Genomic DNA, 14,454 nt, shown 5'->3' on the forward strand with positions numbered 1-14,454 from the left:
GAGAGCTGAAGTTTTGTGAAATTAAATATGCATATATTCAGTGACCTAACACTTCTTCAGAGGTATATACCTGAAAAATTCTCACACAGAATTAAAGGTGACAAGAACGTCTGCTGAAATGTCACTGACCACTGCACAGCTGACCGCAATCTAGATGGTCTATAAAATGACAGCACAGGGCTTCCCTGGTGGCGCAGTGGTTGAGAATCTGCCTGCCAATGCAGGGGACACGGGTTTGAGCCCTGGTCGGGGAGGATCCCACATGCCGCGGAGCAACTAGGCCCGTGAGCCACAATTACTGAGCCTGCGCTCCGCAACAAGAGAGGCCGCGATAGTGAGAGGCCCGCGCACCGCGATGAAGAGTGGCCCCCACTTGCCGCAACTAGAGAAAGCCCTCGCACAGAAACGAAGACCCAACACAGCCATAAATAAAGAAATAAAAATTAAAATGACAGCACACCATGTAGCAGTCAGAATAAATGAACTAGATTTACATACAAAAACATGGATATTTGTCAAAAACATAATATTAAGTAAACAAAGTAAACACGAGATCAACATAGACCACTACCACATACATATATAAAACAATACATGGCAAACGGGCTGGAAGAATGTACATGAAACACACTTCAGTGGGGCTGGAAGAAGAGGGCCGGGATGTGGAACTGCAGGGTGAAGGGCAAAAAGGAAAAAATAAAATAAAGCCCAACAAAAGAGGGGCCTTGCTCAGGCAGTAACTGTGCGTCACGGTCTCAGGAATACGACCGACTCAATTCTGCGCCTCTGAGGTCTCCAAGGGAAAAGGGACGCGGAGTCGGGGGAAGTGGTGGGCAGCACACAGGCCCTGAGCACCGGCACACACTAGCAAATGGGCTCAGGATGTCGCCTGAAAGGGAAGTAAAAGCCATTCTGAAAACACAGTAACTCTGCATGAGTCTACCTGGCAATTCCCAAGAACACACACTACCAGACAAACACAACTGATATTACTCACAAAACAGCCGACCACCACCTTGCGGATCTGCACACAGGACGACAACACGACACACACGCCATGCCTCCCCAAGGGTGCGGTCACGGTCACCACCACCCGGTGCCCATAGCCCGCCCCTGCTGTTTCCTGAGCCTGGGAAGCCCAGACCTTCGTCAGACGACGCCTCTTCGACTTCCTGACGGGCCTGAAATGAGTACTGATGAAAGGGACCGGGTGGGTTGGTGGTCAAGTCCCACCCAAACGAGACATTTCCTCTAAAATGCCCTCCAGCCACCCAGCACTTCTATATATACATGGTACTGTCTTTATTTTTTTAATTTAGGAATTACTATTCGGCTTTATATAAATCCCCGACACAATCACTAGTTCACAGATACTATTTATTTCTAAATTTGGCTCTCCATGAACTGTTTTATAACGACATGAAATTCAGTTATTACAGCAACTTCAAGATCCACTGAACAGAACCGTCTTGGTGGAAGGCTACAAGCCCACTCTCCGCCCCCGCCAGCTCAAGTATCTTGTCGCAGAATTTCCTCACATATGTTGAAAACTATCACTAAGCCAGATGTAAGAACTTAAACTGATATTGGTGTATTCAAATGAGTATAACCCCTTTCCCACAAAAAAAAAAAAGATAAGAAAAGGTGCTATTATCCAAAGTACAACCTCATGCATCTATGTACTTGGGACAATAAAATGCCAGTACACATACCTGGGGAAAACATTTCTGGCCCTCGGAATAAAGCAAGAACAGAGCACCACGTGCGCATTCTCCGCTGTAACACCAATCGCATGCCACACCCGTGCGCTCTGACCACCCTGATGTCCCACTGGTGTCCCTACACGCTTCCAGGCACTGCTCAGAAAGCCCTTCCCCCACCCATCCTGGCCTCAGGGTAGTTTTGACTACGGTTCAAGTTCTTAGCCTCTCTGTGCCTCAAGTTCCTAAGGGTAAGAGGGAAATGGCACCAACTACTTTACAGAGTGGCTACGAATAAACTGAGTTGAAGCTTCTGTAAAAGCATCTGGCTGTGCCTTGTACGTGAGCCAGTGTCCGCAAATGCTGCTTCTCTTCTCTCCCTTCCCTTCAATTCCAAGGGGAAGAAAAGCTACTCTCATTGGCCAGTAATATTAATAAATATGACCAGCTCCATGCAATAGCTAAGAAATAACAAGAGAGGGAAACAAAAATCAGAAGGAGAAAATGAGGAAGCTTCATAAAAAAATAGGTCATCTCCTCAATCTGGCCAACTCCACAACACGGCCCCTGGAAGAACGCTCATAATACTCCCCAAAAGCCTAACCACCAGCAGAACCACAATCCAACGAGGCTGGATTGAGGAGGAGGTTAAGTGCGATGAAGTGGAAACTCAGACCACTGTCATTTAACCTTTCTGGTAATTTAAGAATTTTTATTTGCAAAATAAAAGGGCCAGTCTCCTCAGCAATTTTCCAAACCCCCAGCTCTAAGCTTATCTGTTGGGTTTTCAAGTAAGCCTTTACACAAACATAGGTTTTCACAGCCAAAGATCAGGTAATTTCTAAAGTGTCTTCTAACTTAACATTGTCATATTTCCAATCACTTTTATCGACACTTCTGAGGACACTACTGTATTAACACAAAGCTCCAGGGAATTCTAAGCCAACTGACACATGCCAAGCAACACGATTCGACAGGGAGGGATTGTGGCTGCAGATACAGCAAGGGCAGCAGATGGAAACGGACAGTACAGAGAGGACAGAATTTGCTTGGCGACAGTTCTAAAGTAAGGCACAGCACAGTAAACTATACCTCAGTACAGCATAATGACGCCGCAGAGCGGATTCCGTGAACTACAGGAGGATAGTCCCGCGGCAGGAATTCAAGACTTTCTTGCAGAAACGACCAGAGCACATGTCTACCTCTAGCCAAATGCTAACTACAAAGGCAAAGTGTAGACAAAGCAATCCAGTTTCCGATGAGTGTTTTTTTAAATTTAAGTGTTTTCAATACTACAGTTAGATACAACTGGTGAAAAACCACCATGAAGCCAAAAACTTGCCTCACAATTTTTAGTACGTTTACCAGAGTTCTCAAACATCATCCCTTGAAGATTTTATTGAAGGCTGACACACCCTATCATGTCAAATAACAGTCAGTCAAGCACCGCAAGATTTAAATTGAGCCTAGAACAAGTCAACATCCAATAGTAATGGCTCTGAACAGCCTTGCATCCCCACACTTGAGAAATATGACCCTACTGCAATTAACAATGCTTTACGAAATCACGATTCTTTACTGGGATAAAGGGAAGAAATGTTGGTGTTCTCAGTTAGGAATTTCTGCTCTAAAGCTTTCGTGGGGATCAGGATTCATTTGTTTTGTCTGAGAACACAACACGCTCAGAAGGAAGAAGACATTCTTTCTGACAGTTCTGTCTCCATTTTTGGAATTTACATAAGATTATTTTAGACTCAGTACCTATTACTACAAATTCATCAAGAAGAAGTAATTAGATACTTGTGACCCTCCTGATGAAAACAACCAAAAGGTGAATGAATTTTTTAATTAAAACAATAATAATTTACTGAGCTGGTGAGAAAATAAGGAATCTGCAGAAACCAAAAAACGAAGCCATGGGAGAACCCTGGGAGATAAGCAAATGCCAAAGACAGATTTTACATGGAGGTCACCTGCCAACACTAGTGACCTGTGCACCCTACTCTGACAGCTGGATGGAACAGGTCATGGTAACCGATGCTGAAGCTTAGGGCCCACCAAAGACAGGGAGGCCAGCAGAAGACCCCAGCACGACAGTGAGCCCAAGAGGGCTATGTCTTCAGCTAAGGGGGAACGAGAAATAACCCTGCACCACAGAAGGAGACGGCAATGAAACCTGCCTGACTTGTCCTTGGTGTGGGAGTGGGGGAGATGATAAATATCTTCCCAACAGTTATAACCACAAGCTGGCCGTAATCAAAGCTTGTGACCCAAATTCACACGTGCGATATGATCTTACAAACAAACAAAATTAGGCAGAAAATGTAATTCAAAGAGGTCCTGAGTTGACAGTGCCCTCTTCCACCCTACAACTAGCAACCAACGGAATTACAAACTCACTCTAGAAGACAAATTCAATCCACCCCACGAAGAATTCCCACAAATAAACCTCCAAGAGATTTGAGTTCACAATCAAAAATCACACATACACAGAAAAACAGAAAAACAAAGCACCACGAGTAAAAGCCAGCAGAAGCACAGACGGCAGAATTAGATTCAAGATATTAAATACCAGGACTATTTCAGACATGATATAAAACAAATGCTTAATATGTGCAAAGAAACAGCAAAAGCTTGATTATAAGAACAAAGATGAGAATTTAAAGCCTAAGCTGATTTTTTTAAAGAACCAAATAAAACTTCTAAATATAAAAATTATAAAACTTTTAAATATAAAAATTAATTGAAAGTTAAAAACTCAATGGTAACTATGGAGACAGTTCAAAACAACAACAACAACAAACAACAGTGGTTGCCAGGGATTAAGGAGAAGGAGGGATGAACAGGCAGAGCTGAGAGGATTTTCAGGGCAGTGAAAATACTCTGTACGATACTATAATGATGAATACACGTCATTATACATTTGTTCAAACCCACAGAGTGTACCCCAAGGGTACACTGTAGTGTAAACTATGAACTTTAGGTGATTATGCTGTGTCAGCATAGGTTCATCAGTTGTAATAAGTGTGCCACTCTGGAGGGGCTGTTGACAAGGGGTGAGGCTGTGCACGTGTGGGCAGGAGGTATATGGGAAATCTCTGTACTTTCCCTTCAATTTTGCTGTGAAACTAAAACTGTTCTTAAAAAAAAAAAAAAAGTTTAATTAAATAAATAAAATCATAAAGAAAAAAAACCTCAATGGCTGTGCTTGAGAAACAAGGTTAATATTGGATAATATTTTAAAATCAATATCCCTGTCAATATAATGCTACTAATTGAAACTAAAGGTTTATTAAAAATAGGAAGTATTGTTTTACGGAAAAAATTTCACGGAAAAATGGAGCCCTTATGGAGCTACTGAGAGAGACCAGGGTACACTAAAAATAGCACTCAACTAGCAAAGCTACAGGCTTGAGTCTGGCTCTGGCCATGCCACTAACTAGCTGTAATACCTTGAGAAAAAATGCTTCTCTCTCGGGACCTGGGTTATCTCGTAAGATCTTGATCTCTATAGTACCTCCATCCCTACATTTCTAACAATGTGTGAACCTACCGGCTCTTCCAATCTTATTAAAACATTAAGGATAAAACGTTGCACAGTCGATTAAAGGTCAGACACTAACAAGGTTCTGGATGAAAGTTAGTACAGTATCATCCTCAGAAACAATCATCCCATGTAAGACTCTGCAGGCCATGGAGTAAGTGCCTCCTTAAACCTACCTAGTATGATTCTTAGAAAGCTGAATCATGCCAAAAATAACCACTCAAGGGAAAGAAGAGTAAGTTGAAACTATAAGGATACCCTTTATTTGTTGATAAGGATACCTATGTTTTGAAGATACCATCTGCAAATAGGAAAAAAGAAAATCACTTGGGAGACAGCTGCTTCTGATTAAAAATGTTTACACAGTCAACCGTGGAAAACACACATCTGACTGCCCTGCATCTGCCATTATGAGAAAGAAACAATTACACAAAAGCAAACTGATACCCAGGAATGTTTTCAAGAAAGTAAATTAAGGAAATCTCTTCCACAATCTAAAGCTAGACTATGGTAAAAAATGGTATCTATGAAGACATATCATTTTGAAAAGCTAATTATGTTCAATGTATACTGTTTAAGAAAATAAGGTACTTAATACATTTTAGTAGGAAATAAAAAATGATGAAAACCTAAAAGATGAACATCTCCATCAAGAAAACATACTTATCAAGAATACAGTCGTCTCTCAGTATCTGTGGGGAATTGGTTCCAAGGACCTCCACGTGTACCAAAATCCAAGGATGCTCAAGTCCCTTATGTAAAGTGGTGCAGTACTTGAGTATAACCTATGCACATCCTCCCGTATGCTTTAAGCCATCTCTCAATTACTTATAATACTCAATGCAATGTAAATGCTACGTAAATAGTTGCCAGCACACAGCAAATTCAAGTTTTGCTTTTTGGAACTTTCCAGAATTTTTTTCCCAAATATTTTCAATCCTCGGATGCGGAACCCACAGATATGGCCGGCTGGCACCTCCTTCTTTACATTAGTTAGTTCTTTAGAGCAGATAGTCTGTATTTAATACAAACATGAGAAAATACATTTTCCCCACTTCTGTGCTTCAAGTCATATCTTAGAATCCAGCGTTTATCATTCCAAGTTGAATACTGAAGTGGGTCAGATCAGGTCAGTGCCCAAAGGAGAACTGCCAGAACAGGCAGGAAAGGCTTCCTGATGATCAAAGGAGCAAGTGACCTTAGCAAACTAAGAACAGTTCTGGAGGCACAGGAAGAGCCGATGTGAGGACGTGAACACAACGAAGAGGAAATGAATGTGAGTCGTAAGAGGATGATTCCAAAGTAAGAAGATGTGAGAAACAAGTTTCTGTCTCCTAAACAAGAAAACGGAGAAGAAAGAGAGGGCTAAAAGTCCATGCCTGTTCTCCCGGAAAACGCTGTATCCCTCAAACTCAATCAAAGACAACACACATTTTAACGAAAAAACAAACCATTTCCATACCTTCAGTTTCAGGCATCATAAAAATCATCTCAAAGCAGTCCTTCAGAAAAGATGAACCTCAGTAATTATCTGAGTACTTCTGCCCAGCCCTGTGCCCAAAGCCGTGGAACGTTATTTTCAAACGGTCACACCCGTTAGCGGGGGGTGAGAACAATTCAGTGGGTCACAACCACCATTTTCTTCTTCAGTAAAGCAGAACAGATGACAGTACGTCTCCCTACCAAGAGTAAACAATGGTTTGTGGAACTTTTGTTCCAATACTCCAGTACGCATATATGAGGTCTAACTGTAAAACTAATCTTCACTGTGGGTTCAAATCCGAAAACTTTTGATATACATTAAAAAGGATAAAGAGAAACTGCCAAAGCCATAATCCAATTGGGGAGTACACAGTGAATAAAAGTTAGTTTTTCATGATGACAGGTAGAAAATTATTTTTAAAATAAATCTGAAGTCATAAAGGAGAGAACAGATACCAAACTGCTCTGCTACAACACAGCATGCACTACAGGGTGTCAGGACAGGAAAGACGCTGAGCGCTGGAGAATCTGGGGAAGGCTTCACAAACAGATGGAACGAAAAGAGCCAAGCCTCGATTTTCCTTCAGAGGTATTTTCATCAGCGCTTTGCACGTGCCCTGATGCACGTGAGGGCACGTCCCCCTCCAGCTCAGGCTGTGTGGCACTGAGCGAGGCCCACAAACCAGGAGGCCCGCCTTCCTGGCCTGGTTCTAACGCACGAACAACTAAGCAGCGTCACCTTCTGCAAATCACTGCTCACTTTCCTCACCAGCAAGGTGACAGAGACCAGATAGATGTGCGGCACCTACTGACAACCTAAAATGCTTCAATTCTAAAACAGCTAGCAGCAATATAGAGTCACATTGAAGGTGTGAATTTAGGGCAAGCTATTTCACCCCGAACCCCACTTGCCCCATCTCCCAAACAGGACAAACAACAGCCCCGCCGTGGCCCGTTTCCACCAAATGGACTGAGGGCGTTTAGAGCGAAGCCTGGCACAGAAGGCACTGAACACAGTCCCTCTGCCCCTTCCTCCTCCCACCCCGGGCTGGACCCCTCGAAGACCTGAAATTCCCACAGTGACTGAGGACGGACCTGGGGGTCCCACACTCAGGACAGTCATTCTAAGAATCTTAGGCCCGCCACAGTGGTCTTCTCCGCTTGTAGCTCTGCCACCAGAGCTAAAACGGGCTCCACGGAAAGGACAAAGGACCCCCGGACTGGCCCGGACCTAAGACGGCGCTGCCCTGTTGCAGCAGATCACAGGGGCTGCGAGTGCTTTTGAGAAGCAGCGGCCACACGGGGCAGAGCCACCCTGGCGAGACAGGCTGTGCTGCCAGCCACACTCAGCCGCGCGGGGCGGTCAGAGCCCAAGGCCAGCGCACAAGGCAGGGCCCGAGGCAGGTCCTCCGGAAGCCGTCTCCGTGAGCTCCTCAAAGAAGGGGAAACCGGACAAGTTCACTGTCCAACGGCAGGTGTGCACACCGTGTGTACGTCTCACCCTCCCTCCTACCCGCCTGACCACACCCCGCCCCCCAGGATTCTTCCCAAAAGAAATTAAAGGAGCTTACTTTCTCCTTCAACTGCCACCACAGGAGCACATATTACACGTGTAAAATTCCTCATCTAAGCTCTTCGGGAAAACTCAGTTCTATGATTAATCACTGGCCAAAGACTGAAAATTTAAAGTTACTCAGAAGTCGGCACTTACGTAATCCTTTTCACCTAAAAGTGATACATGTACAGACATGCCACGTAAAAAAAAGAAGCTAAGCAACAAATTACACATCTGCATCACTACCGTAAATCAATGACTAACGACCAAACCAAAAACAATAGGCATATAATTTTAACCTCTAAAAATTCAAATATCCACTAAAATTCAATGTTCCTATCAGACGTGAGCTAAAAGCTACAACCTTCAAATTATCTGACCTAATATCTCCAACAACGAAAAGTTTGGTTATATAATTCATGGCTAAATGTGTGTTACTTATAGAGAATATTTATATGAAGAGAATAAAAGAAGACATAGATTCATTTCAAATCTTTGAAGTCAGTCAAGGAATGGAAAAGTGTTGGCACTGACCTGGTGCCACAACCAAAAAACCCATGCTTTGACCTGTATGTGATCACGAGACGAAGAATTACTGAAAAAAATCTCGTTAATTCAACTCTGTCAAAGTAACAGCAGTGACACTGGCCCTCTTTAGCAAGAATTACTCTGTAACTCCTTCACATTTAGCTTAACAATAACATCAGAAAGAAAATTCTCCAACATGACCAAACATACTTAATGATTTGAATGGGCACAATGAATTTTACAAATCCTACCCTTCTACCAACGCCAAATAATTCACAAAATACCTTCATGGACGGTTAAAACATTTAAAACACAGCTATATCTGAACTCCATCACTGGCGCCATACCTACGACCAAAAAAGGGGGCAAGATTTGGTTTCCACATCATCTCTGCATACCTTTCAATGCAGAGATTCACCTGCATGGCCAAAAAAATTTACAAGAAATGTTTCACCATTTTAAGTCTTTTCTACCACATTCTTGACAGTTTTTATATTCTGTGTTACCGAATGTTTCAGCTCTATAAAAAAACAAGGGGCCCTGGACTGGCGCCAGGCCAACCCCCAGACACCTGACTTGGATGACTGACCTGTGTGCTGGTGCTCAGTCAGAAAACGTGGGGCAATGCTTTTCCACTTACGAAAACATGAGCACCTCTATTTTCCCCAAATCCTATGTTACAGTAAAGTGAATTATTTGTAAAGTCCCTCAGATTCCTGAGAGGAAAATCACCATATAGTTAAAAGGTATTATTAAGTTGAAGTGAAATCAAAACTATGTAAATTATTGACTGACTTATGCTGTTACTATAACAACAGAGTTCATACTCCAGATTCTAGGGGCTAACTGTAATAAAAACTAAAATTATCATCAAACTTAAACAGTTTTGTCAAACATAGAAAGGAACTGACTGCAGCCGGCACCACGTGGAGTCCTGTCCAAAACATCACTCAAAGTGGAATGACGTCACAGAAAGGACAGAGCAGGAAGTTCCAGGGGTCAGTCCCTCCACCAACACCATTCAGCTGAAAAATCCTCAGCATCAACTATTTCAGAACACTTACAACCAGGGGTTGTAAAACTCTTCTGATAAATTGAGGAGAAAACACTTTCTAACTCGTTTTATGAAACCAGCATTACCCTGACTCTGAAGCCAGACTAAGACTGTAAACTACAGGCAATATTCCTTACGAGTAGACGCAAAACCTCAACAAAGCACCGACAAACCAAATTCAGCAACATATTAAAAGGATTATTGACCAAGTGGGATAAATATCCAGAGTCAAGAACTCCAACAACTCAAGAACAAAAAAAAAACCCAATTAAAAAAATGGGCAAATGGGGGCTTCCCTGGTGGCGCAGTGGTTGAGAATCTGCCTGCTAAAGCAGGGGACATGGGTTCAAGCCCTGGTCTGGGAAGATCCCACATGCCACAGAGCAACTGGGCCCGTGAGCCACAATTACCGAGCCTGCGCGTCTGGAGCCTGTGCTCCGCAACAAGAGAGGCCGCGATAATGAGAGGCCCGTGCACTGCGATGAAGAGTGGCCCCCACTTGCCGCAACTAGAGAAAGCCCTCGCACAGAAACGAAGACCCAACACAGACAAAAATAAATAAATACAATGAAATTAAAAATTAAAAAAAAAAAGATAGCATCATGTAATGGCAATTCTATAAATCTGGGTTTAAAAAAAAAAAATGAGCAAATGACTTGAATTGACATTTCTCCAAAGATGATATACAAATGGCAAATAAGTACGTTTAAAGATGCTCAGTATCACTACTCATTAGAGAAATGCAAACCAAAATCACAAGGTACCACTTCGCACCCAACAGGATGGCCAGAATCCAGGCGGAAAAAAATGGAAAATAACAAGCACTGGTGAGGATGTGAAGAAATTTGGTGGTTCCTCCAAAAATTAAATATGGCATTACCATATGGCGCAACAATTTCAATCCTAGGTATATATCCAAATGATCTGAAAACAGGAAGTCAGACACTTGTATGTCAATGTTCACAGCAGCATTAGTCATTATAGCCAAAAGGTAGAAACAACTCCAAATGTCCATCAAGAGAGGAATAAAGAAAATGTGGAATAATATAATGGAATATTATTCAGCCATATAAAGAAATGAAGTACTGATTCATGCTACAACATGCATGAACTTTGAAAACATTATGCTAAGTGAAATAAGCCAGACATAAGAGGACAAACAGTGTATGATTCCACGTACATGAAATACCTACAACAGACAAATTCACAGAAGACAGAAAGCAGACTAAAAAAAAAAAAGAAAGCAGACTAGAGGGCAGTGAAGTCTGCAGACAGGGAGGAATGGGGAGTTTTACTGAATGGCTACAGAGCTTCCAAACATTTTGGAATTAGATAGTGGTGATGGTTGCACAATATGCTAAATGTAATTATGTTACTGAAATCTACACGTAAAATTGAAATGGCCAATTGTATGATATATATATTTGACCACAATTTTAAGAAAAAAAGAAAAAGACCAGGTGATCAAGGGTCAAGGATGCTACACTGGGATCCCAAAACAAGAGTTAATAAATACGCTTCCTTTCCCACCATCGTTTTCCTGGAGAGCAAGTCACTTGTTGAAATCCAAAATTTCTTGGGTGAAAAACATAACTGCGGGGATCAGATAAGGCCAAGTGTTGCTTGTTTAGTGTCACAAGCCCAAAAAGATAAGTTATCCTTGAAGCAAACAGCATCTACATTGCACTGCTTTGATTCAGCAAGCTACAACAGCGCAAAACAAAGACATCAGGAAAATTCTAGGAGGCACCTATGTCTGAGAAAAGATCCGTTCAGCAGGGTAGAGAGTAAGTGTCGTCCAGCTGCTGAAACAGCAAGAGGCTCAATGACACCCAGTGTTCATGGGTGGCACTTCTTAAAAATTGCAGTAAAATTCATCTTTTAAAATAAACACAGATTTACGTATTTTAAATACAACTAGAATACAATTTTCAGAATGCAGGGAGAAATCAGTGTGGGAACCTGAGTTTGGCGACATTATAAACTTCCCGTGCGGAGGCAGCGGGACCAGCGGGGGCCCGGAATCGGGGACAGCGTCTGAGCCCAAGCTCGGCACCACTTCATGAGTCATGGACGAGTCGCTGTACCCGGCTTGGTCTCCTCACCTTTTAATACAGGGAAACACCTACTCTGCCGAGCTCACAGGTGTGGAAATCAAACAACGAGAGTGAAACTTCACTTCGTAAAGGAATTAGAAGCATCAGTCACTCAAAATTCTCCTAAGTGATCGTTTTACCAAACTGATCAACACAATGGAAAATTCCAATAGAAGACAGTGAAGTACTTTACTTGTACTTTGTTTTGGAAGCTACTTGTGTAGGTAGAAGGAAAATACACAGCTCTTTAATCTATCCAAAAGTCTGAAGTTAGCTCCCTCTGGACAGTTGTAATAAATACTAGAACGAGCATCAGATCCCTTTTGTATGCCTCGTGTAACACTTTTATTTAATAAACACTGCAGGTTCACACACTGAGAACAACGCAAACTGTGGAGGGTAGAGAGTAAATCCTAAGTGTTAATTGCCACTCCCACCCTTCAGGTCCTTTCCCCAGAGACACCGGCTGTGAACAGCTTGGTTTCAGCTCTTGTTGTGGTTATTATCACACCTGTAAATAATCGCTATCTCGTCAACAGCTTTAAATCCGCCCTGCAAATGAAAAACTGGCGCGCACACACTCCAACTCTCCTTCCCCACGTCACCTCCTAATTTTTATTACAAATCATGAGATATAACACTGCTTCAGGGAATCTAGTAATTCTACATTCAAATCTCTAGCTAGAGTAACCAATTTCATAAAGGACTAAATTCCCGCTATGAAACCAGTTGCCTCTCCCTCTACCTTTCTCCCTCCTCCACACCCCCATCACTTGTTTACCTACACAGGGACCGTAACACTTACCTTTGCTTCTGTAGTGATAACTAGATCTGCCACCCTTTACTCCAAACCCAAGAGCTCCATGGACAGCGGCCCAAAGGGCAGCTAACGCCGCTCAGGAGCTTGACTCGAAGCAGACGGGGAGAAAGGTGCTGAACAACTTGGACGTAAGAAGAGCTTAGTTACGCATGCGAAAAACTTTATAGGTAACTGCCAGAAAACAAAGAAAATATCATCACTGCAACAAAAGGCAGTACAGGAAAGCCAAAAAGAAAAAAGTGAAGGAACAGAAATGTGGCCCTTGGTCATTAAACTACTGCCACTTAAAGGAGAACCAAGTTTCTTGTTCTCTTTCAAGCTCCCGCTTTTCCTTAAGTTTCTGGAAATCCTTGCTTAGCTGTTCTGACTCGTGAATGATAGATGACCAGCATCGGTATCTCTGGCTGGGACTCCTCCGCATTTGTCCTGAAAGCTCTGGTTCCCAGTTCCAAGGAAGCGGGTGCTTGGAGGAGTAGGGAGGCCGGGTACCAGGGGGCGTGGCTGCGGATGGCTGCTTCCCGGCCCCACGTCTGCAGGGACGCCGGCCCGCCGCACGCCCGTCCCTGATCGCTCCGCTCCTGAGCCCTGGCGGCCTATCCGCCCCCAGATAGAAGGTCACCCGCTCTCTGCAAAGACCACGTCGCTGGCCAGACCCCACGTGCCAGCTACTCCGTGTGAACAGGAAGACAGAAGGCTCCCCTGAGCCAGCTCTTCCAGCGATTACCATGGTGATGGCATCACAGCCACGCGCCAGCCGTGAACTGCAGGCTCCAAATTCAAGCCTCCACACGGGCTCTCTTGGGAGGACCACAGTCAACTGTTGTTTAGTGGTTCTTTTCTTTCCTGTCACTACTTTTCAGTCCTCTAGGAATTCCTCAAAAAGATCTGGTCCACCGGTAGCACCATTGACCCTCTACCTCTACTGTAGTTTAATAAACTAAGCACAAGCAGCCACGCAGCACACGCACGCAGACACACCTTTCTGTTACTCCCACAGACACTGCTGAAGAGCTGGATGTGCACAGACTGGCCTCAGGGTCCCTTACGACAGATCTCTTATAAAACAAGAGCTTTTATTTTAACAAGTATAATATCACTTCAAGTAGTCTACTCTCCACAGAATATAAATATTGTCTAAATCATATAAAAAACTTTACTAATAAACACCTACAGTAATGGAAAGAGCCCCTCTGGTGCTAAATCAATCTCAGCAGAAACTCGCAGCCCACACCAAAGGCTGTTTCATTCAGACCACTGTTCCCAGCAGTAATTTCCAACAATGTTCTCTTAAATATTACATATAGAAACGTAAAAGAAATTTATAGATCAATTATCTACTTCAGAAAAATATTCAAATTTGTTCTAATTTATAAAAAAAATAATTTTATTAGTCATACATATAACTGAAATGTGTCACCACACTCAAACAAAAAGGACTAAAGAAGCTCTCTTTATAGGGTTGCTAAAGACCCATGGGACAGAACTTGGAGGCAAAGTCCAGGGAAGTGCTTTGACCAAAAGCAATTCAATTTCTAAAATTTCTTTATCACATTTGGCTTGCCATCTAGACTCATCTTCTGTTATATTCTGAAACTGGCACAGGAAAAGGGGAAAAAAAGGTCTCCCCTATTCAGTCCGAGAGGAGGGAAAAGTAAGAGTTCAGTGAGTCCAGGGT

General features: G+C 42.9%; 1 protein-coding gene across 1 annotated transcript in view; it reads right to left on the bottom strand.

Moving 5' to 3' along the window:
• The window catches only part of USP12 (ubiquitin specific peptidase 12), a 79,271-nt gene that overhangs the window by 43,398 nt on the left and 21,419 nt on the right, over positions 1–14,454 (bottom strand). The window lies entirely within an intron of this gene.

This window comes from Balaenoptera borealis (genome assembly GCF_965194805.1).
Source record: "Balaenoptera borealis genome assembly, chromosome: 18".
Classification (NCBI taxonomy): domain Eukaryota; kingdom Metazoa; phylum Chordata; class Mammalia; order Artiodactyla; family Balaenopteridae; genus Balaenoptera; species Balaenoptera borealis.